The sequence below is a fragment of the Mustela nigripes genome, chromosome 8 (genome assembly GCF_022355385.1).
Source record: "Mustela nigripes isolate SB6536 chromosome 8, MUSNIG.SB6536, whole genome shotgun sequence".
Taxonomy (NCBI): domain Eukaryota; kingdom Metazoa; phylum Chordata; class Mammalia; order Carnivora; family Mustelidae; genus Mustela; species Mustela nigripes.
Window position 1 is genome coordinate 10,679,974 of NC_081564.1, and position 20,785 is coordinate 10,700,758.

General features: G+C 53.5%; 1 protein-coding gene across 2 annotated transcripts in view; it reads right to left on the minus strand.

Moving 5' to 3' along the window:
• The window catches only part of RBM19 (RNA binding motif protein 19), a 122,650-nt gene that overhangs the window by 47,931 nt on the left and 53,934 nt on the right, over nucleotides 1-20,785 (minus strand). The window lies entirely within an intron of this gene.

Below are 20,785 nucleotides of genomic sequence, written 5' to 3' on the forward strand. Positions count from 1 at the left end.
ACAACACAGCACACAACACAACACAGCCGCCCAGGAATGTCAGCTGTGGGACAGAGAGCAAACACTCTGGATGGCTCCAATCGGCAGCCGCACGGCAGCCTGGGCACAGCGCCCTGTGTATGGGTAGAAGGGGGCACTGTGTACTTTAGAAAGACTTCCACTGAGTGGTCAACATTTCCAGAGAGGACTGAGGTCAAAGGCGCTTACCAGGGAACGCTCATTGCTGGTGGTCTGCTCTTAGCAGTGAGCGTTCGACCCCCTGCCCAGGACCTACTCGGCAGAGGAGCAAGTAGACAGCCCTGTAAAGCCAGCTGCTGCCCCGCTAAATGGCATGAGGGCAAGATGGCCAGGATGCACAATGCCACCTCGAGGACCTTCCCACCCAGCCCGACAGCCTTGCAGACCTTGTGTTTGCGGCCACCTGCCCCATTCCCGTTCCTCGATGCCCACGGACTGTTGTTCTGTTTGTGAGGATGAGTGTCTGTCTCGCCAGCTGGACCAGCAAGTGCCCAGCACCCAGGACAGGTCCAACAGTGCCTGGGGCGCAGCAGGCACTCAGCAGAGACTGACCGGTGGCTGCCGACGGACCAAGTTGTGAATGGTGCTCACTAGTCCTCGCTTTTCTGTTTCTAGTCACCCCGGAGAGTGGGGAGTGGACTAGCGTGTGCTGATGCATACCACATGCTAACACCACGCAAGCAGCTCTCCGTTCAGGGGCTCAAGCAACCCCACAGGGTGGCAGCGCTCCCAGGGCGCATGTGACACAACGAGGGGACATCTGTCAGAGAGCTGGTGGCCTGGTCTATGGAGCTTCCTGACTTCCAGCTTGGCCACATGATGCCCCTCCGGGCAGAGCAGCCCACTTCTGCCCTCGAACGAAGTCCTCCGGTCCTAGCTGCAGGCTGCCAGTCACTGGGAAACTATCAGGCCAAAGAGGGAGGGCGCACAAAAGAGGCTGTGAAGATGATGATACCCAGGGCGCCTCCTAAAGAGCTTGGCATTCTAGAGGCTTCTGATACCTGCCTCTAGGAGGAACACTCCAGACCCCCAGCGCATTAGAAAGCCCGCTATGGACGCCCTCTGCCGCCTCCCTGAGAGTTCCAAGCATCTGTCTGAGCTGGGAAGGGGCAGAGACTGTGGTCACTGTGTCTCCCCAGGAGGCTCTAGTGGGACAAGTCCATGCTGGGAGATGACCACTTTTTGGGTCTACTGCGGTTCGGACAAGGGTATGCCTCAGATAATGGAGTCACCCCAACATATGATCCTCTGAGAAAGCCAGGCCGATGGCCACAGGGCAGGACAGCAAGGCAGCTCTGCAAAGGGGAGAGAGGCAAATCCACAGCCCTGGCCAATCGATGGAAGGTGCTGGAGGCTGTCCCAGAGGCACGGCAGGAGACAGGGAGCGAGGACAGTGATTCATGCCACCAAGCCTGCCAGCGTGGGGGGTGGGGGTGGGGGGAGGACTCACCCCGGCTGGGACAAATATTGTTTTTAAAAGTCTGGGAAAGAAAACAACAATAAAACAACTCAGACTCGGTGGCTGGCCAGTTTTGAGAAGCAGGGAGAGGAGGAAATGGACCTGTGAGAAGGCCTATTTGTTTGGCGCCAAACAAACCAATGCAGAAGTGTCCATTTAGTCACAGAAGGGGAAGGGGAGGCTGCGAATCGGGTGGTCACCAGAAGCCGAGAGCTACGTGGTCTAAGCCAGGCCAGGGGCAGCCTAGAGCCGGCGGCAGACCACGGGCTCCAGAGGGCAGGTTCCGGGCGCGGCAGGCAGAGGGGAGGCAGTGAGCCAGCCACGTGTGAACGTGGGCCGGGCATCGGGGTGTGTGGGGTGGGGAGGGTCTCCCCTGTCAGGGCCAGCTAGGAGTGGGGCTGCGGGATGACCGAGGAGCTGTAGGCAGAGGTGCAGGGAAAGGAGAAGCGCCAGCAGCCGGAGGGAAGGAGGCGTCGTCTGCGGCAACCACTGTCCGTCCCAGGAGCTGGTGAAGGAGTGTCTGTCGTTCGCAAAGTTCGCGAGGAGGGAGAGGGAAGTTATCGTGTCTCCGGCGATGCACAAAGAGCCCACATGCTTTATCCCTGCTCCCTTGCAGCGCTCAGGAGAGGGGCCCTTTGTGGGCTGTGCCTCCCCCTCCTCGGTCCGTTTGGATGAGGAGGAAGTGTGGCGGCAGCTTCTTCTGAGGCGGCAGGCCCACTGTGACCGGAGTCTTGGGGTGGGCATGCCCCACCCCCCCCGACGTGCACACCAGCTGTGGTTGTGCGCAGCTACTGACGTTCTGGGGCGAGGTTGTGCCTGCAGCTCCCCGAGTCTATCCTGACTGCTACGGGTACGGAAACACAGGTGTTTGCGGAGAGACCAAGCTGGCTGGGAGCCAGCGGCAAGGAAAGGAGCCGAAGTTCAACAGCAGCCCCAGGGATGGGGGCTGGGCTCGCGGAGATGGGTCTTCAGGGTCCCTCTCTGGTTCGCTTCTCTGTGCAGGTGAGAGGGACCTCCAATGTGCCCGGCTCTTTGCCAGGTGTCCAGAAGGTTCGGGAGGGTGAGGCCTGTCCCCTGACTGCTCTCTCAGGTCCTTGAATGCTAGGATGGCTCTTTGTGTTTCAAAGGACAATGAGGAAAAAGTGACTTAGGCACTGGAGAACCACGGTCCACGGGCGAATTTGGCCTCCTAGCTATGCCCGTGGCTTCCAGCTATGCCCACGGCTCACTCTCGCCTCAGAGTGCTCTGGAGCCACGGCAGCGTAACTGTGTATCTGTGGCAGAGGCCATACAGCCCACAAAGCCAAAAACACTGACTCTCTGACCACACTGGCCGGTCTCCAGAGGAACAGAAGTGGCAGCATAGATACAGGAGGTAGAAAGACGTTTACTACGTGGGATGGGCCCATGTGATTATGGAGGCCAAGGAGCTCCACGCACTGCTGTCTGCAAGCTGAAAGCCCAGGGAGGCTGGTATAGTCCATATTCAAGGGCCTAAGACCTAGGGGACCCAACAGCATAAGTCCCAGGCCGAAGGCCCGAGAACCAGGGGACCTATGGTGTGAGCCCCGGTCGGAAGGCCCGAGAACCAGGGCTACCAAGCAGGTGACAGATGTACCAGCTTAAGAAGGCAGGCTCACCCTTCCTCCACCTTTCGGTTCTATGTTGGCCCTCTGCGGACTGGATGGTACCAGCCCACGCTGGGGAGGGCCACCTGCTCCACTCAGTCCACGATTCAAATGCTGTGACTCGGCTCACAGACACACCAGGTGCTCTGGGCACCTGGTGGCCCTGTCAAGATGACACATGAAATTCACCACCACAGGCTCATCACAGAAGTCTGACAGCCCACCTGCAGCCCCATCTCCTTCCCGGGCCCCAATCCCACGCGGCCACCCCCGCGCCCGGCTCGGGGCCTCCTCCTGCACTGCTGCCCCCAATTCTGTCCCCCTGAAAAGCAGGGTCTCTACCTCGTCACTCCTGAATCATCTGTTTGCCTTAATCAGGCTTATTAGATCACGAGGCACTTAAGCAGAGGCTGTGAGAAAACCGAAGTCAACTGGTCTTCAGGGAGGTCTGCACAAAGCTCCGCGAGGCCTTCCTGCCTCCCCCTCCTGCTGCCTCATTCACCTAAGGGGCACTGGTGAGGGGCGCCTTCTCAGGAGCCGGCCATCGCAGCCGGCTGACCCCGGCATTCCCACAGCAGCTCCTCTCCACGGGGCTGGGGCAGGGGCGACCCGCCTCATCACCCTGTCGGGGCAGTGACAAGACACAGGGCCCGGAAGGAACAGGCGCTGCCTCCTCCCCGCGACCCGTCCCCACACACGATCTCACCCCACAAACGCCTCAGAGCCCTGAGGACTCAGAAATAGGAGGAAGGCAGCCGAGGCCACCTATCCAGGGGGTGAAGTTAGGAGAGGGCCCCCCGCCCAAGTAAATCCTCACCAAGAAATATGATTAAGTGGAAAGAAAGAAAAAAAGATCTGGATGCCAAAGGGTTAAAAAAAAAACAACACAAAAAACGGGGGGGGGGGGCTATTTCTGGGGCGAGACATAGGACCTCCGCGGTGCGGGGGGCCGGGGGGGGGGGGCACCAAGAGCTGGACCTTGTGTCCCACGCCCCTCCCCAGGCTGCAGCTGAGCTGTGTAAGTCGGGCTTCCCTTTCCTGGCCAGGGCCCACCCCCACCCCCCACCTCCAGGGGGCCATCCAATCGCGGGGGGGGGGGGGGGCAGGGCAGCCATGGCCTTGGGGGCCGTCCTTGGCCAGCACGCTGCCAGGGGAGCTCAGGGGGACTGTTCTGGAAAGCACTCTGTCCACCGCTCAGGACTGTCCGTGGGATCAGGTCCTGGGGCTCGGAAGCAGTGAACTGCCTTCCCCCTCCTGCTCTCCCCGCGCCCGCGGCCACCTGCCACTCCACTATCTGTACCGAAGTCCTTCTCTCAGCTTCCAGTTCGGGAGGAACCAAGTTAATATACGTACTTGCCTTTATTCTATACGTTTCTATAGCTTTTACACTACCTGAGTGTTTTCCACAAAACAAGCATATATATGCATAAGTATAATAAACACATTTCTACGTAACAGATATCATGCACATCTATACAACGCAGGTTTTTTTTTAAGGGAGAAAGAAGAGCCACTAACAGTTCAATCACTGGTCCCTCCAACCACAGTTGGACTGCTAATTCATTCCTCTCTCCTAAAATGTACAGTGCTAAGAAAAGGATGTTCTCCCTTGATCCACGCATGCATGGTGCCCAGCGGAACCACTTTCTTCCCTTATTCCCCAGGCTGCCAGGGAGCTCAGGCTACATCTAGTACCCCACTGCAAGAGTCCTTCTAGGCCAAGTCTTCTGCCCCCAATATGGCCCTCACCCGCACACAGCTCTGCCCTCTCTCCCGGATCTATTTGCCCACAGGCCCTACGGAAGGCATCACCCTGACTCCCTTGTGGGCAGATTGGAGGGTGAGCAGAGAGAGGTCGGGGTACCTCTTCCCAGTGTCCCTCTCCTTTGGGGCCCCTTCTTTGACACCAGCTCTACCCACTGACACCAGTTCTCCCGGGGAGCCCCTCCTCTATTCTCAATGGCTCTCTGACTCCCCACCTTGTCACTCTGGCCCCCAGTGCTGGGGGTTGCTTGATGAAACACAGGACACTCAGTTAAATAAGATTTTCAGACTGAGAACAAGGAACTGTTTCGGATAATTACGTGCCCAGTATTGCATGTGACATACTTAACACTACAAAATAACAAAACCAAACCCATGTCTCCCCACGCTGCATATTGAAAGTGTTTTTAAAATATGAAATTCAAATTAAACCAGCATTTTGTATTTTTCTTTGTGACATCTGAGGACCCCCCACCTCGCACTGGTCTCTGGGAGCCCTGGGTGCCTCCTTTCCCACCCCCTGCTGGTCCCCTGTGGGCCCCAAGACTCTGCCCACAGCTGGCAGGCACCCGTTCCACCCAAGTATTGAAAGCAGTGGCATGAATTCTGTTTCCAGCTGGCACCATGACAGACATGAAGGCTCTCATTCTGTGGGCCTCGTCTTGATGAGGGTCCTTTTTCGAGTGGCTGCTGCTGTGCCATTAGACTCCAGGTGAGAGCCACACGGCCGCAGGGCCTGGGCAGCTGAGCGCCTGGAGCTCCGCCTGACTCACTCCCTGCAGTCTGCTCAACAGCTCTATCTCAGAACAGAGTCACCGCTTCCAGGAAGCCTTCCCTGACCACGGCACCAAATGGCCAGGTACCACGGAGCCCATCACCCTGTGACAAGTCGACGCCATGCGTGATCACTCTCTGATGTCCCCTCTTCACAGGCCACTTCCCCGTGCTCACATCGGCGCTGCCAGGGCTAGGTTTTAATTTGGGGCTCTTGAGGGTACAAATCAGGACCACGGAAAGAGAGGGGCCCTCTCTGCCTGCCAACAAAAGCTGCCCTGGGAGTCCGCGGATTCAGAGGGGTTCCGGGACACTTACTGTCTTGGATTCTCTGCCCGGCCCTGATAATGACTTTTCTCCACCAAGTTTCTTGGCGACTGCAGCTGCGGAAGAAAGTGCTAGAACGGGAGACAGGTACAGTTGCCATGATACAGCCGTCATTGTAATTTGGCCTCAGAGCGCCGGCTCCGCGGAATAATTTAACCATCTCTCATGGGAAGGGAGGAAGGAGGAGAGTATCGTGCAGCTTGAGGTCCCCACCTCCAAAAATAATCTGCGTTCCCGTAGCCAGAGAAGGCCCCCAGCTGGAGGGACGGAAGAGTGAGAACGTCTTCTACCAGGACCCAGGTGGGAATGCCTCACACATCTACCTTCACTGGAGGGAAAACCAGCGCATCACAAAAACCATAGGGATGTCTATGCAAACTGTGTCTTCCTCTGGCTGCAGCTTATGTTCCTTTTATATCCAAAGCCCAGAGTATCTTTCCTTAAAGCAACGGCTCATCAAAGCCTCTGACTGGCTTCCTGCCTCCTTCGGGGCTCTGGGCATGGACGGAGAAGGAGCTGGGAACAGGACAGGGCATGGAAGAGAAATGGAGCCACCGCCCTGGCCCCATGACCTCCTGTCTCCCTGACGGGGAAAGCAGCAAGGCCGGAGAGAACCCTTGTCCTACAAGCCACTGGTGACTGCCTGGTGCCACTGACCCTTGACATGCGTGGGCAGGGAGCTGCTCTTTCAGAAGCTGGTTCCTCTGTTGGCAGGGAGCCAAGCCTGCACATACAGGTGTGCACACACCCTCCGCCCCCTGGGTGCGAGCCCACCTGCACTTGGCTGTTGCTAACTGTGCACACCACCCCCCCCCGCTCCGGGGACTGCTGAAGCCCAGCCCTCCTGCACTAGAACTTCACCCCTGGGAGCCACCCCCCACCCCCCACGTTTTATTTCAAAGGAGCTCTAAGGTCACGCTAAAGAGAGTTGCCAGACAAAACCCGCTCGGCACCAGAAGGAACAGAGAAGGCAGTGGAGTCGAGTGAGTTTCAAATGACAGCTCTGGGCCGAGGGACAGGGGCTGGGACAGGGGTAATGCCAAGGGGAGCTGCAGCAAGACCAGGGCTGGCTCCTGGGGGTGGGGGGACGGTGAGGCTTGGGGACAGTTTCCTCCCAGGACTTCCATCAGTCCCCATGCCATCCACAATTTAAGGAAAGGCAACTGCTTTGCTGCTGTGCATGTGTGGCTCATGGGCCAGTCCCTGCAGAAAGCCCAGCACCCCCAGTGGAGGGCTTCTGGAGCTGCCACAAAGACTCGAGACACCTGCATCCAGGACTCAGCTCTTACCCTGGGCCTGTGCCCCCTGGGTGGTTGGTTGTGCGACAGTAAAAAGCTACCCTCTCCCTCCTGGGACAGGGGGTCAGGTGGTAATGGGAGGTTCTTGCGATGCCTTGAAAAAAAACCATGAGTCTAAACATCTCTTTGAAAAAGGCAAAAGAAGAGAGACAGAGACATATGATTTCAGGAACAGGAAAGGCAAAAAGCAGGCGATCTTCCCTAAGAACATTCTTCCCCAGAGTTTTCAAGAAGGGGCCCGTGCTGTCAAAGTAACTGTTGAGAGTGGCAAGGCGGTAACAGACTGTAGGTCTGGACAGTCCCGGCCTAAGCTATGGGAGGCTGGTCCCGGCAGGACAGACCGAGCCCCCTCTGATGGTGAGCCAGACGCAAGTCATGGTGTCAGCTGAGATTAACCAGCTGAGGTGTCAGGGGAAGTGACAGAAAAGAAGAAAGGAGCTTATCGCACATTGGGAAAGAAAGAATGTTCCAATGGCACATTGCAAGCTAACAGGACAGAGTGACGGACCAGCCCACACAGCCAGCCCAAGACAGAAGGACAAGGTCTGGGGCCCAAAGAAGGAAAACCAAGCTACCAACCTTCCTGCCTGTTTTGTCCAAAGAAACTCTAGGATGGAGAGGGTCAACGTTTCCAAGGGTTTGTGTGACCATCTAGGAGCTGCTTGACCTTGGGCAGGTGACGTGTCGGTGCCGAGTCCACGTCCCTATCTGTAAAATGTTTCTCGGGGGTCCCGTGGAAACGGTCCAATCTGACGACAGATCAGGAGGGGACAGTCCGGGCGACGGTCCTGAGCTTCTTGAGAACGGACCGTGGGCTCTGAGCTGTTCAAGGCCATAGTGAATTTTACCTTTCAACTTTCACAGCATATATAGGGTGGCCAAGGAAGGCATCTTGGGGGACACGACATCTGGATGGATCGTGAACACTGTGAAGGGGCAGGGCGTGGGCTCACCCGGAGCAGTGGGTTCCAGGCACATGGAAGAGCAAAGTCAAAGGTGCTGGGAGGCCAGTGTGGCTGCGAACGATGCTAACAATATAGACAGGGAGGCCTCCCATCATGCCCAAGGACAGAGGTGTCTGGCCAGGTGAATCTGTATGATTTGGAGAGGAAAGCCTGCTTCTTAAGAGACCTCTAGAAAGTCTGCACTGGAAGAGAGTTCACTGTTGCTCTAGACCTGCTGCCAGTTTTTGGACAGCCTGTGCACGAAGAATGGTTTTTTGGTTTTTTTTTTTCCATTTTTTAAATGGTTGGCAAGAAAAAAATCAAAAGGATAGTATTTCCTGGCATAAGGACAGGATGTGGAACTCCAACTTCGGTGTCCATAATAAAGATTTATTGGGCCAGCTCTGCCCCCTGGTTTACTTATTATCTCTAGCTGCTTTCCAACTCCAAGGGCAGGGTGGATGGAGTCACAGAGACAGACACCCTCTGACCACAAAGCTGAAAATGTTTCCTACCTGGCCCTTTATGGAAAAAGTTGCCAACCTGTAATCTAGGCGAGCCCTTCTCGCCCCTGGCTGCAAGCTGTGGACCACCGCGGAGTGGGAGAAGGTCTAAAAAAATGCACCCAGAGGTTCTGATTTAATTGGCTGGGGTTTGGTCCAGTCTTCCAGACTTTCTGAAAGCCCCCCATGGTGAACTGGGTATGACCTGGAGGTTGGGTCCCTTGACTTGCTGCCCAACACCCCTGGCTTCCATCACCAAGCCGGGGAAAGATGGCCACGGTATGTCGCTCTAGTGAGATTCTGAGTCAGGGGCCTTTGCCACGATGTCCATGTTGCTTCCCAAGACACCCAGTGCTTTTAAGACATTCCCTTCAGCGTGCCTTTCTGTAACCCATCTGTTCAATGACACAATGCCTAACAACCCCGAAGAAGCCAACGTCACATCACTCAAAGGGTATCTATCTGACCCTGCTTTGCGACTCCCATGTACATTTCAGCCCAAACCCAGTCTGGCTTTAAACCAGGTCTTCTAAGCGCAGATTCCAGCGGCCACTGACTCAGCAGATGGTGCCGGTTTAGGAAGAACGCGGCTCACCATTCACGTGGTTTTAGACTCCTGGCAGCTACAATAGTTACTGCAATTTCCTCACGGTTGTGAGGAATTTTTCCTCAAAGCCACTTTACGTGCATTCTCTCTTAAGAGTCTCAAGAAAAACACAAGGTGAGGTGCATGGGTAAATGGGTATAGTTTCCCCCCATTTAGCAGATGAGCCAACTGAGGCTCTGAGAGGCTCAGGGATGAGCCGAGGGGTTAAGACTTTGGTCTCTGACAGGTCTGGGCTTCTTCTGCCTCCCCACAACCCACTTCTTGGCTGCCGGCATGGGACAGCACCTCTCTCCACGTCATCTTCCTTCCCTATGTCTGACCTGGCAGTAAACACACATCTCCTGGGATGGTGACAAAGACGAACAGAAGGGACGTGTGAGACCTTAGCTTGGTACCGAGCACATGGTTATCACTAAAGGCAAAAATTAAAGGCAGTGGTTACTCTGGGGCACTGGAGCCCAGAGGGCCTTTAGGAATCTGCAGGGAGTTGTTTCTGGTTGTCACAATGATCTGGACGTCACAATCCACAATCTGGATGCCACAATGCCACAATTTGCCGGTGGTGGCCACACATGTGAAATACCCCGCACGCACGGGACCGTCCCTCCCCATGCCAGAGCACCCCCATTTAGAAACACTGGCATCCTCTCCACTCCTCTGCGGTCTCCTCGGCAAACAGGTCCCTCTTCCTACAGTTCAGGGTTCTCCAACCTCAGCACTGTTGACATCGGGGGCTGAGGGGTGTGATTCCCCATGGCGGGGGCTGTTCTGTGCCATCTAGGATGCCGACCTGCCCCTACCCACTAGACGTAGCAGCACCCTCCGTGTTGTGACAAACCAAAATGACTCCAGACATTTCCATATGTCCTCCGACGGCCAGAAGTGCCCCGGACTGAACACCAATGCTGTAGGTTAATAGACAGAGCCTGAGAATGTGACTCTTTTTGGCTCCTTGGCACCAAAGGGCAAGGAAAACCAGCAGGGTGTACATCTAGGGCACCAAAGTCATTTTAGTGCCCCCGTCTGATTGCAGGGTTCAGCAACCCCGAAGTGAGAGACCCCATTATGATGTCTGCGTTGACTTGGGAGTCCTTTGGGTAGGAAAAGAAGAATGACACACGGTTTCCCTGCCTGGTACACAAAGATTACATTCTCTTGGAGTCGCTATGCATTAGAGACGACCCCCACGGGTCCTCAATTTGAGGCAGAAGTGTGATCAGATCTCTTCCTGATCACAAAACATCTGCTTTCTGGTATTGCTGACATTTTTTTTTTCATACTTAAAAAAGAGAGAGAGAGAAGAAAAGAAAAGAATGAATTTTAAACTGCTTAGGTAAAAGGCAGTGACTACAAAGCATTATTTATTCCCCTGCCTGGATGCACAGTGCTTGCAAAGACACACACGTGGAACAATTTATATGATGGAGAGAGAAGGCTCTTCAAGGAAGGAGGAAAATCACAGGCATCCCTCCACACTTCAGTCAAGCAGAGGGGAGGGAAAAAAAAAAAAAAAAAAAAAAGGACCCGTAATTGATCAGAGCACCCGGTTCTCCGACGGGCACCGCCCTCCCCAGCTCCCGGGCTGCATCATCCCTGGCTTTGCCGGCTGGCAGTTGGGAGTCCAAGAGTGGTAACCTCACTAATTGAATAAATGAACTCTGACAAGCCTAAATGGTTGTTTGGATGGATCCTCTCTCATGCCCCCACTCCCCACAACCCCTTTGCTGCCCAAAACCACAAATAAAATAAATCACATAAAACACGAGACACAATCTGAGTCTTTTACGGCCGTGTTCTCTAGCGGGAGTCAGAAAAATGCTAATGATCCCGGGGCCCCGCCGGGCTGTGCTGGGCTGGCTCGGGGAATGCCTGGAGTGGCTGGGGTATTCTCCCTGTCCTCATCCTGGGCTCTTGAGTTTGCTTTGCCTCCCCTGGCTCCCGCTCTTGGGGTGGGGTGGGGGAGCGGGAGGGCCTGAAGAGTATCCAGGCGCTGCCTTAGGTGTCTTCAGCCAATGGGAGGTGATGGCAGCCGCTTGCACCTTGCCTACAGCTGCTGTCAAAACGGCCTCACAACCGGCAGCTCGATAATAACTCGAAAATGAGATACAAATGAGCGGCTCTCCGTGAATGGGGACATACCAAGCACCCTCTACCCCCCAACCCCAGCGGGGCGTGCTCGGGGACGCTTCAGGGATGGGGTACAACAATCCACTGAACCCACTAGATGTGGACAACTGAGCCCGTTCTGTTCCCCATACAGGGGTCCCACGGGACTCCAGAACAGGCCCCGAAATCCAACACCCTCCCTGCTCCCGATTCCCTGCTCAGGTCTGCGCACAGTCCAAGACACAACCGGACATGCTGATGGGAGTCTCGAAGCAGAAACACCCAGGAGGGGGGAGTCTGTCCACCAAGCTGGGGAGGCTGCCTCGGGAGCCCCAGCCAGAGAGAGAGAGAGAGAGGGAGAGAGAGACAGAGAGAGAGAGAGGAACCATGGATTCCTGCCCAGGCTGCACAGCGCCCATCCCTGGCCCGGCTGCTGGGTTGTTCTTTGTTTTTATTCACCAAACCAATTCTTTCCCTAAAACTTGGGCTGTTTCTCCCACGGGGAAGTCAACATTAGCACAACTAAAAAGAAAAGCACAAATAAGCCCCAGGGAGTACAGAGCGTGTGGTCAGCACTTCTCTGTGTTTCCCAGGGTTGCAGGGGCTCCGAGGAGCAGAGGCAGGCAGCTCTGAACCTTCCTTCCCCATTGCTGGGGTCTCAGCCCCTCGTTTCGCCTCTCTCCCTGCTTGTCAAGGCCCGGTCTGAGCACACTGGCCAGGGCCAGGGCTGTCCAGGCAGGAGGGGAGGCAGAAGCTTTGACACCCATTTTCTCAAGGATGCGGCATGCCTCCAAAAATTCCAGAACACCGCTGTACTCCAGGAAGTTTAGAGGCCCTTAAGAACCCACCGGGTTTTCTTTTCTAAACTGTTCTGGGTTGAGCTTGGCTACGTTAAGAGACACGTGGTAAAAAAGCTCTTTTGCGAACGAGCCGTTAAAGGGACTTGATTTAAATTCAAGGTAGGCAGAGTCTAATTGTCCCGGGGAAGTGCAATCATGCTGCCGGGATTAAAGCCTCTTCCACATGCCTCTCTCTTTCTTCGCACTCATCTCCCTGCAGAAAGCCTTTATTCCTCCGTCCGTGTGTCGGGTAAACACTTAGCTTACGCTGTTTGTGTGTGACAATGTGCTGCCTGTGTAACGCCGTCTGGGTGCCCGTGCCTACTTTAAATTGTAAACTCCCATAAAGAAAGGATCAGCCCGGTGTAAGTTACTCTGTGAGCCGAGCCATTATAGAAGGCTTTTAAGTGCTACACTCGGAAGGACAAGAGGCTCTCAGCATCCCATGAATAGGTGAGAAGCCCATCTGGGGGTTACGGCCAACCTCACCTACGGAGCCGGGGAGAGAACACAGACTGGAACTCAGGCTCGGGTCTCGGTTCTGCCACTTAACCAGCTATGAGACCTCAGGCGAGGCACTTAACCTCTCTGACCCTCTATCTCCTCATCTGTGAAATGGTGATATTCATCCCGGCCTGCTGCAGAGGCGTCAGAGGAGGAGGATGTGGGGAGGCGCCCATCATGGGCACGGCGGTGCGTGGTGGGGACACGGGGTGCCGAGCACCTGCCTCGGCTCCATTTCCCGGAGTCTCCGCAACGAGGTTCTTCCTTGTAATCGGACAGAAGAATTTTCAAAGAGTAACACTTCGACTCTCTGAGAGCGGAAAGACTCAAAGGACCCCTGGCTACGGAAGAGTTTTGAAGTCCCAGGAAGTGCTGGGCAAACCCACGAGAGCCGTACTGTCCTGGCTTCGTTTAGTGCAATCAGGGTTTCAAGGGGGCTGGCTTCGGAGTCCATTCTGAACGGAGATGAGGAAAGAGAATGCTGAGCCGGCTGCCCAGGATGCGCGCTGGGCCTTGAGTCTGACCCAGAGTATTTCAAGAAGCTTCCTCCATGCCCTCCTTCCCTGGCAGCTCTGGTAGAGCAACGGGCCATTATCCTACTTTGGAGAAACACTTTTCCTTCTGAATCTACAGTGATCTCCATACTCAGTGTAGACCATCAGTCAGACGCACGGCAACACAGAGGAGGGAACAGGAAGTGCCAGTGAGCTCACCAACAATGACGGTTCCTTTGGTGCATTTCCTTCCTTTTTTTTTTTTTTTCTACGTGTGTTTACTCAAAAATCATATGCCAGACTATTCTGACTCTTGGCTTCCTTCACCAAATTGCTGGATCAAAAGCAACTCCCCCGAGTGACATTCTTTCTAAACCCTGTTGGTGCCTTTCTGGTATTCTACCCATAATTTACTAAACACACCCCTTCCCGTCGTTGATTATTAATAGTGTTTCCAATTTTTTGCTGTCATAAGAGACCCTTCGTGGATGATCCCCTGCATGCGGGAAGTTTGTTGAAATTTCCAATTATTTCTTCAGGATAAAGATCTAGAAAGGCAACGGCCCCATCAAAGAGTAGGACCACTTTCCTACCGTGCTGTTTGACATGGCGGCCGCGGCCACGTGCGACTATTTCAAATGAAAAGAGAAAAAATGCTTATTTTGCTATTTGCGGTTGAATCACATAAAACTGAAATTTGGTTCCTCTGTTGTGCAAATCGTGTTTCAAGAGCTCAGCGGCTACCACCCTGGGCCTAGTTCCGTTGTTGAAGAAGGTGCTAGAGAAACGCACCACCCTCTCGTAGCACAGGCCCGTGCATGGAGCAGAGCATGGCACTGCCGGCTGGCACCTTCCCCTTGTAGAACCCAGAGTTGCCTCCCCAACCTCCACTGCCACATCCTTCTCTCTACTTAGTACTTATGTCAAAAGTTCTCAAAACTTTCCAGCAATGCACCATACCCGCTAAGACAGACGAGAATAAATACCCACTTCTACAGACTCAGTGAGTATACCTCACGGTTGTCTTATGGTTATTTTAACGTTTCATGTAAACTTTGCATTCTACTGCACAACAGGATTGTGTCAGTGCAAAAACACAAAAAGATTTTTTTTCCCTGTATTACTGGGGACAATATTACTGGGAGGAAGATCCCTATTAATCTTGCAGCTTTACGCAGTGGAATTCAGAGAGTACGCTCTCTCTAGCTTGAGAACCGGAGGCTTAAATTCAGCCTGCCAGACTGTGGGAACCCTCCAGGGGAGTGCTGTCTCTTAAAGGGGCTGGGTGGTAGATGCAGAATTAGCAGGCACTCATGCTTTTTCCCCTTCTTGCTCTGGTTGCTAGGGAGCTCAGACTTAAGTTCAGTGCCGCTTTACTGAAGTACTCCTCAGTCTTGGAGTCGTAATATAATTTTCTTCCAAGTGATGTTTTTCTGAAATTTCTGCAATCAGTGAACGGAGGTCTTGATCCTTCTGGAAGTAGGTGAGGAATCTACTTGCAAATTGAGAAAAACAAATAGAAGGCAACTTTACAGATTCCTGGAGAAGGTGCTGAGACCCGGAAGTCCCTTTGGCAATCAGAGCTGCCTCTTCCTGAGAAGGGAGGGCACTGTGCACCTGCTCCCTCTGGCGAGGGAGGGTCTGCGCTGGCACTCAAAGCTGGTGTTGTCTGACCACGGAGCCCAGGCTCTGGCTGAAAGTGCATCATAGAGGCTCACGTGGGACGGCCACCCACCCACAGATGGCCCTGGGCTTCCGGATCCTGGACGAGAGCTGCTCCCTTCCCCAAGCCGGCTCTTCTGGCCGGAGGACAAGGCGCATCACAGGGGAGGCCGTGCACAATGAGAGCCACTTAGGCCAGCAGCCAGGAAGCCCCATGAACTGAGGCTCCTGCCCAGCGCGCATGGTGATGACTAATATTTGTAATGATGACCCGAGGCCCTGCAGGCCCTGAATTGCCTTCTGGATCGTCAAAGATTCAATTACACTCCACCAAGTTCCAATGTTAAGTATATTTTATTCTATTCTAATTCCTTGGAAATTGGCCATCCATGGTATCGATGGTAACTCTCCATTAACCCGAATGGTGGGTCTGCCAGAAAGCCCCATCCCTCAGCTCTGGTCGGGTTGGAAGGAGCTACACGTGAGTCTGAAAAAGGACACAGCAGGCTGCTGGGGCTTCGGGAGTGGGGCAAGGCCGGCTGGTGGGAGAAGCCAGTCTGGGCTGGGGGTCAGAGCGGCCTGGCCATTTGCCCGCTCTGTGACTTTTGCCCTGCTCTGCGCTCCACTTTCCTCATCTGTAAAATGGGCTTCAAGATTCCCTTGGAGGGAAGAGATAACGTGGGGCGTTCAGAAGAGCCCAGTAGAGCTACACAGACTAAGCCAGAGAGATCACCAAGATTCCTTTCCGATGAGGGGGGGACAAGCCTCATGATACGTAAAACACGACACCATTTTTGTCTAAATGCACATGACACAACTGCCTACGTTGTTCATGGGTTCACTGATGTATGAAATGCAGAGGAAGGCTCTGGAAGGACAGTTCTCAAATGGGTAACAGGAAGTGTCTTTGGGGAGGAGGGTAGCCCTGACCAGGGGCGGCCGTCGACGAAAGGGTCTCACAACAAGGACAACATGTTCCTGTATCAACTGTGAAAGTAAATGTTAATAATTTTTAAACACAGAAAACCGTATGAATGTGTCAACCATACCTAAGTAAAATAAGCCACACACGTACAGACAAAGAGAGAGCGAGCAAGAGAGGGTGAGAGCGTGTGACCATGGCATGGTACGGTCCCGTGACGGGTGAACGATCACCACAAGGATGAACGAAGTAAAAGCACTCTTTCTGCAGGTCAGAGATGGCCCCGTGGTGGCATTCTTACAAAGTCTAACTTAATACCTGGAGGTTAAAGAGCACCCCCATTCACCTGCTGGCCAGAGGGGGGCTGGAAGAAGGAGCGGAGTTAAAACGATCCCAACCTACCGGAACCGGAAATCCCTGGGCCCCGGGTGGGCATACGTGCTCTGTGGCTTGCCCTGGTGCAAAGGTTTGTGGGCGAGCCTGCTTCTCCAGATGCGGCAGCCCTCCCCCCCCCCCCCCCCCCCCCCCGCCCACAGGATGCTACTGAGATCAGGGAAGGCCCTGTGGACTTCAAAGGCTTAGGGGAGTCAAGGCCATGGCCATCCTCTGCAGAAATCGGGCTGTGCAGCCAGGGTCTGGCCCTTGACTCGGAGGAGCCACCTCCCCTCCCCCTCCCTTCGACTCCTGGGTCCAGACCGCAGCCACTGGACCTTGCCAGGAACACTGCGAGGCATGGACATGCAAGTGAATTAATTTTCTTCTACGACTTTTATGTTTTGGACGCTTCGTGACACCCCTTTGAGAGGACTGCAGGCAGCCTGGGGTTTTCCAAAATCGGAGCTGGGAAATCAATGTTTTGAATTGCACTTTATAAGCGGGCAGAGGTGAAGAGTAGGGGGAGGCCAGAGGAACAGCCTACTAACCCTGGATACCAATCCTGGGCCCTACAGTGAAATGTAGGAAGAGCTGAAACAAAATAGAATTCTGAGGCCCTGAGGCCCGCACAACCGTTCTGGCTTGCACCGAATGCTAGGCCACAGGCCCCCAAACTCCTGTGGTTCATGCATAGTGCTCTTGGTTTCTCGGTTCTTTTCCCATGGCATTTCTAGGCCAAAAGGAATATCTAGCAGTCTGCTTATGACAACTCCACAGTCTAACCTCACGGCGACAACTTCACAGTAGTAGCTGGCACCATCTCTGAAAGCTGTCGCTACATTTTCCTCAAAAATCTAAAATAGCCCACAGTGTCCCTGTGAGTTCAAAGAGGCACCCCAAGGTGCCTCGGTGCACAGTTTGGGAACCAAGTACTGGGCTAACTGTGTTATTTTCATTAGCTCATTGAATCTTTCCAATGACCCTGACATGTATGTACTATGGTCCCCCTCTTACAGAGGCAAATATTGAGACTGAAGGCACCTAAGTGACTTATCCAAGTACTATAGCCGATAAAGGAGGAGCCAACATTTGAACACTGATGTGGATCTGATGGACAACCAGGGCAGCCCTGTTCGGTGGCACAGGTTGAATACTACACAATTCTAGAGAGTGCCACTCTCACAGACTACTGATGCTGATGCTGATGCTCTAAATCATTAAGCTAACAGTTGGTGTTAGATTTAGCACAAAGCCTTCAGCTGTAACAGCCCCTTCATGGAGCAGCCTCTTGATTTGACTCCCACTTCCTTTTCCTAGCAAATTCAGACTGGTAGGACATGCAGAAGAACTCCCAAAGCTTCACTTAACCTTGGTAAGCAAGTGGCAAAACGATCAACTCCAATGGTATACACTACATAAAAACTGGTGGTACTGATCTCAAACCACAAGTAGGCTTGGCAGAGAAAAAGATCTAGAGGTCTAAGTGGACCCAATAAGGATTGTGGACAGAAAAATCATGCTCTTATCAGAGCCTACTTAATAGAATGGAGTGTCTCAAAACAAGGCCTGCTGCCTCTCTGATAGATTTGGGCATATATGTGTATGTGAGGGTAGAGGCAGGGTTAGGGGGAGGCTTAGTGACTTTGCAGGGTAATTTAAAAATGTTTGGTTTGCATTTAGACAATCTGTTAATATACATACATGCATATGTATTAGAATGGTGCTTAAAGAGACTTGGGGCCCAGTGGTGCGGGCACGATGACTCCCAAAGACCTGGGCCGGAGGAGCCAGGATCTGTCTCAGGGTGACAGTGGACACTGTTGTGTGGAACCTATCTGTGTGCGTTCTGTTTTGCAACAAGAGAGTGATTAGCCAGAGTGGACAATGAAACACTTTCCTGTTCTCAGTTCTGAAAGTAACTGGTTATCCACTTATTGATAATTTCCAGAAAACACTACAATGCTAACTAACTTTTATTTTTAAGTGATGAGGACAGCTGTGCTGAACCACTAAGGGACACCATGCTAAGAGGGGGGTTGGATGACAGGCTGCGTTTAGATAAGCCAGAGGTCTGATTCTGCTGAGCTGGCAGGTAGAGCCTTCGAGTCGGTATTCCCGTTCTGCGCGCACACACTTATGCACACAGGCGCTCTGTGCATTAGGAGCCGCTGACGTCAAGGCATAAAGCAGATTATAAATCTGGACCCCAGGCTACATCTTTCTAATACCAAAACCCACATTCTGACTGTTCCCGTAAAACAGAATCATCCATCACACTAAAATAATGTTGTTCATTTGAATTTTATTGATTTTAAATTCTGTTTGTATTTAATTTGAAAACATGTTTTGGTTTTATAGTCTTAAGAGAACCATAAGCATAAGTTGTCGGTTTATTCTGCGTGGTATGTCTGTACATGGTTAAGTAAGATAATGATACAAACATTCCCATCACTGCTGTGGGGGAAGGGCCCCAAGGATTTTGTTTTTCTTCCAAAGAGCTCTTTGTACATTGCTCAAGAACTGGGATGGTGTTAAGAAACACTGCCATGGGGGCACCTGGGTGGCTCAGTGGGTTAAAGTCTCTGCCTTCGGCTCAGGTCATGATCCCAAGATCCTGGGATCGAGCCCCGCATCGGGCTCTCTGCTCAGCAACGAGCCTGCTTTCCCCCTCTCTCTGCCTGCCTCTCTGCCTACTTTGATCTCTCTGTCAAATAAATTAAAAAAAAAAAAAAAGAAAGAAACACTGCCATGGTCTGTGACTTTACAGACTGTCCCTTTAAATAGAAAACCCTTTCAGGGGCACCTGGGTGGCTCAGTGGGTTAAAGTCTCTGCCTTCCGCTCAGGTCATGCTCCCAGGGTCCTGGGATCCAGCCCCCCATCTGGCTGTCTGCTCAGCAGGGAGCCTGTTTCCTCCTCTCTCTCTGCCTGCCTCTCTGCCTACTTGTGATCTCTCTATCAAATAAATAAAAATATTAAAAAAAAAAAAAAAAGAAAGAAAACCCTTTTAGAGACCTTCCCCCTCACTCTAGAGCGGCCTGGGGGAGGACAGGAAGGCAAGATATCTTTCCAAAGAGCTCCATGCTGGGTGGCGGGACCCCAGCTCTCAGTGGACAGACTCGGGTGCTCTGGGAGCCCTCAGCACCACACAGGACCGCCGCAAGGGGGCCAGAGAAAGGCCAGGGGCCTCACCAAGACCTTGTCCTCACAGCAAACCACACACTGCTGTTAACCTCACCCTTCTCCAGAGATAGACCTGGATGGAGTCCTAGGGATGTCCCCAGACCAGTGGTGCGGAAGACCTGGTTTTTAATGGTTTGAGCCGAGCATCCGCTTCCCCCCTAAACCAAGACAGTCCCTTTCCCTTCTGGAGTTCACGTTTGTTTCTGTAACCCAGCACCTGGCACAGTCCCTGGCTCATTAGAGATGCTCAGTAAATATTTGCTAAACCGGCGGGTTATTTCTTAACTAAAAAGCAGTGTGTCGAGACCTCCCTTTTCCACGGGAGGCTCCGAGTCACGTGAGCAGGCAGAAGCTGCTCCTGCTCGGAAGCCTCCCAAGATATCCCGGGGCTCCTGCTGCCTTTCAGCACCCAGGATGCTGGAGACACGGAGCACAATTATCAGCTGCAACAAAGAGCCCACTGCTGGCCGCTCTCCTGGCAAGCCCAGACAAAGCACGGAGACCTTGTAACTGAAAAGGCCCTGAATGGAATGGGAAGAGAGGAGGTGTGAAAGCAAGGCTAGCGCAGGCTGTGGGGAAGGAATCAGGGCGCACGATGGCCCCCCTCCCCCCAGGGACCTGCATGCTCTCCCCAGGGTGCCCCGTCCCACCGTCTGGGCCTTTGTCACCTCCCTGGAATCAGGCAAGGCGCGAAGGGAAAGAAATTGTCAGCTGCGACCCAGGACCACATCTATGGAATCGCAAAGGAAAAGAACAACAAGAGGAAAACAAAAGTAGGCTTCCCCATGGGCCCCGGTCTGGGACCGCCTCTAGCAGCCAGTGTGGCAGACAGAAACACAAAAGCTCCAGCCAAGGTCAGTCGATGCACGCCCTGTTCTTAGGTGACTCCCTGTAGTTGCTTGCCTATCACAGAGGCTGCGCCCACATCCACGGCAGACATCACTAATCAATTGCAATGCTGTTTCCTGCAGAGCCCAGACAGCTTGGCTGTCCACGGACCCAGGACACCGGGCAGCCATGACCAACAGCTTTGTGTCAGCTTGTAAGGAGGAAGCTGTCGGCCCCTGGCTGGCCTCGCCTGACCCCTTCACTGACTCATTCAACAAACAGAGACTCTGGAGAAGTCACGCAATTGCACAAGGTGACCTCAAGGGTGCAAGGCAGAGCTGGGCCAGAATTCAGATTTCTTGACTCCCTGGCCAGTGTTCTGCTCACTTGGAAAATCACCCTGGCTCTTTTCCAAGCGGACAGCAGACTTATGATGACCACGGCACAAGGACAACACGAGAAAGGGGACGTCGGGTAACCCAGGTATCTCATCCGAGCAAGGGTTGCTTTCTCCTGGTTTGAACAGCAGTAACTTTTACAGCCTCTGACCAT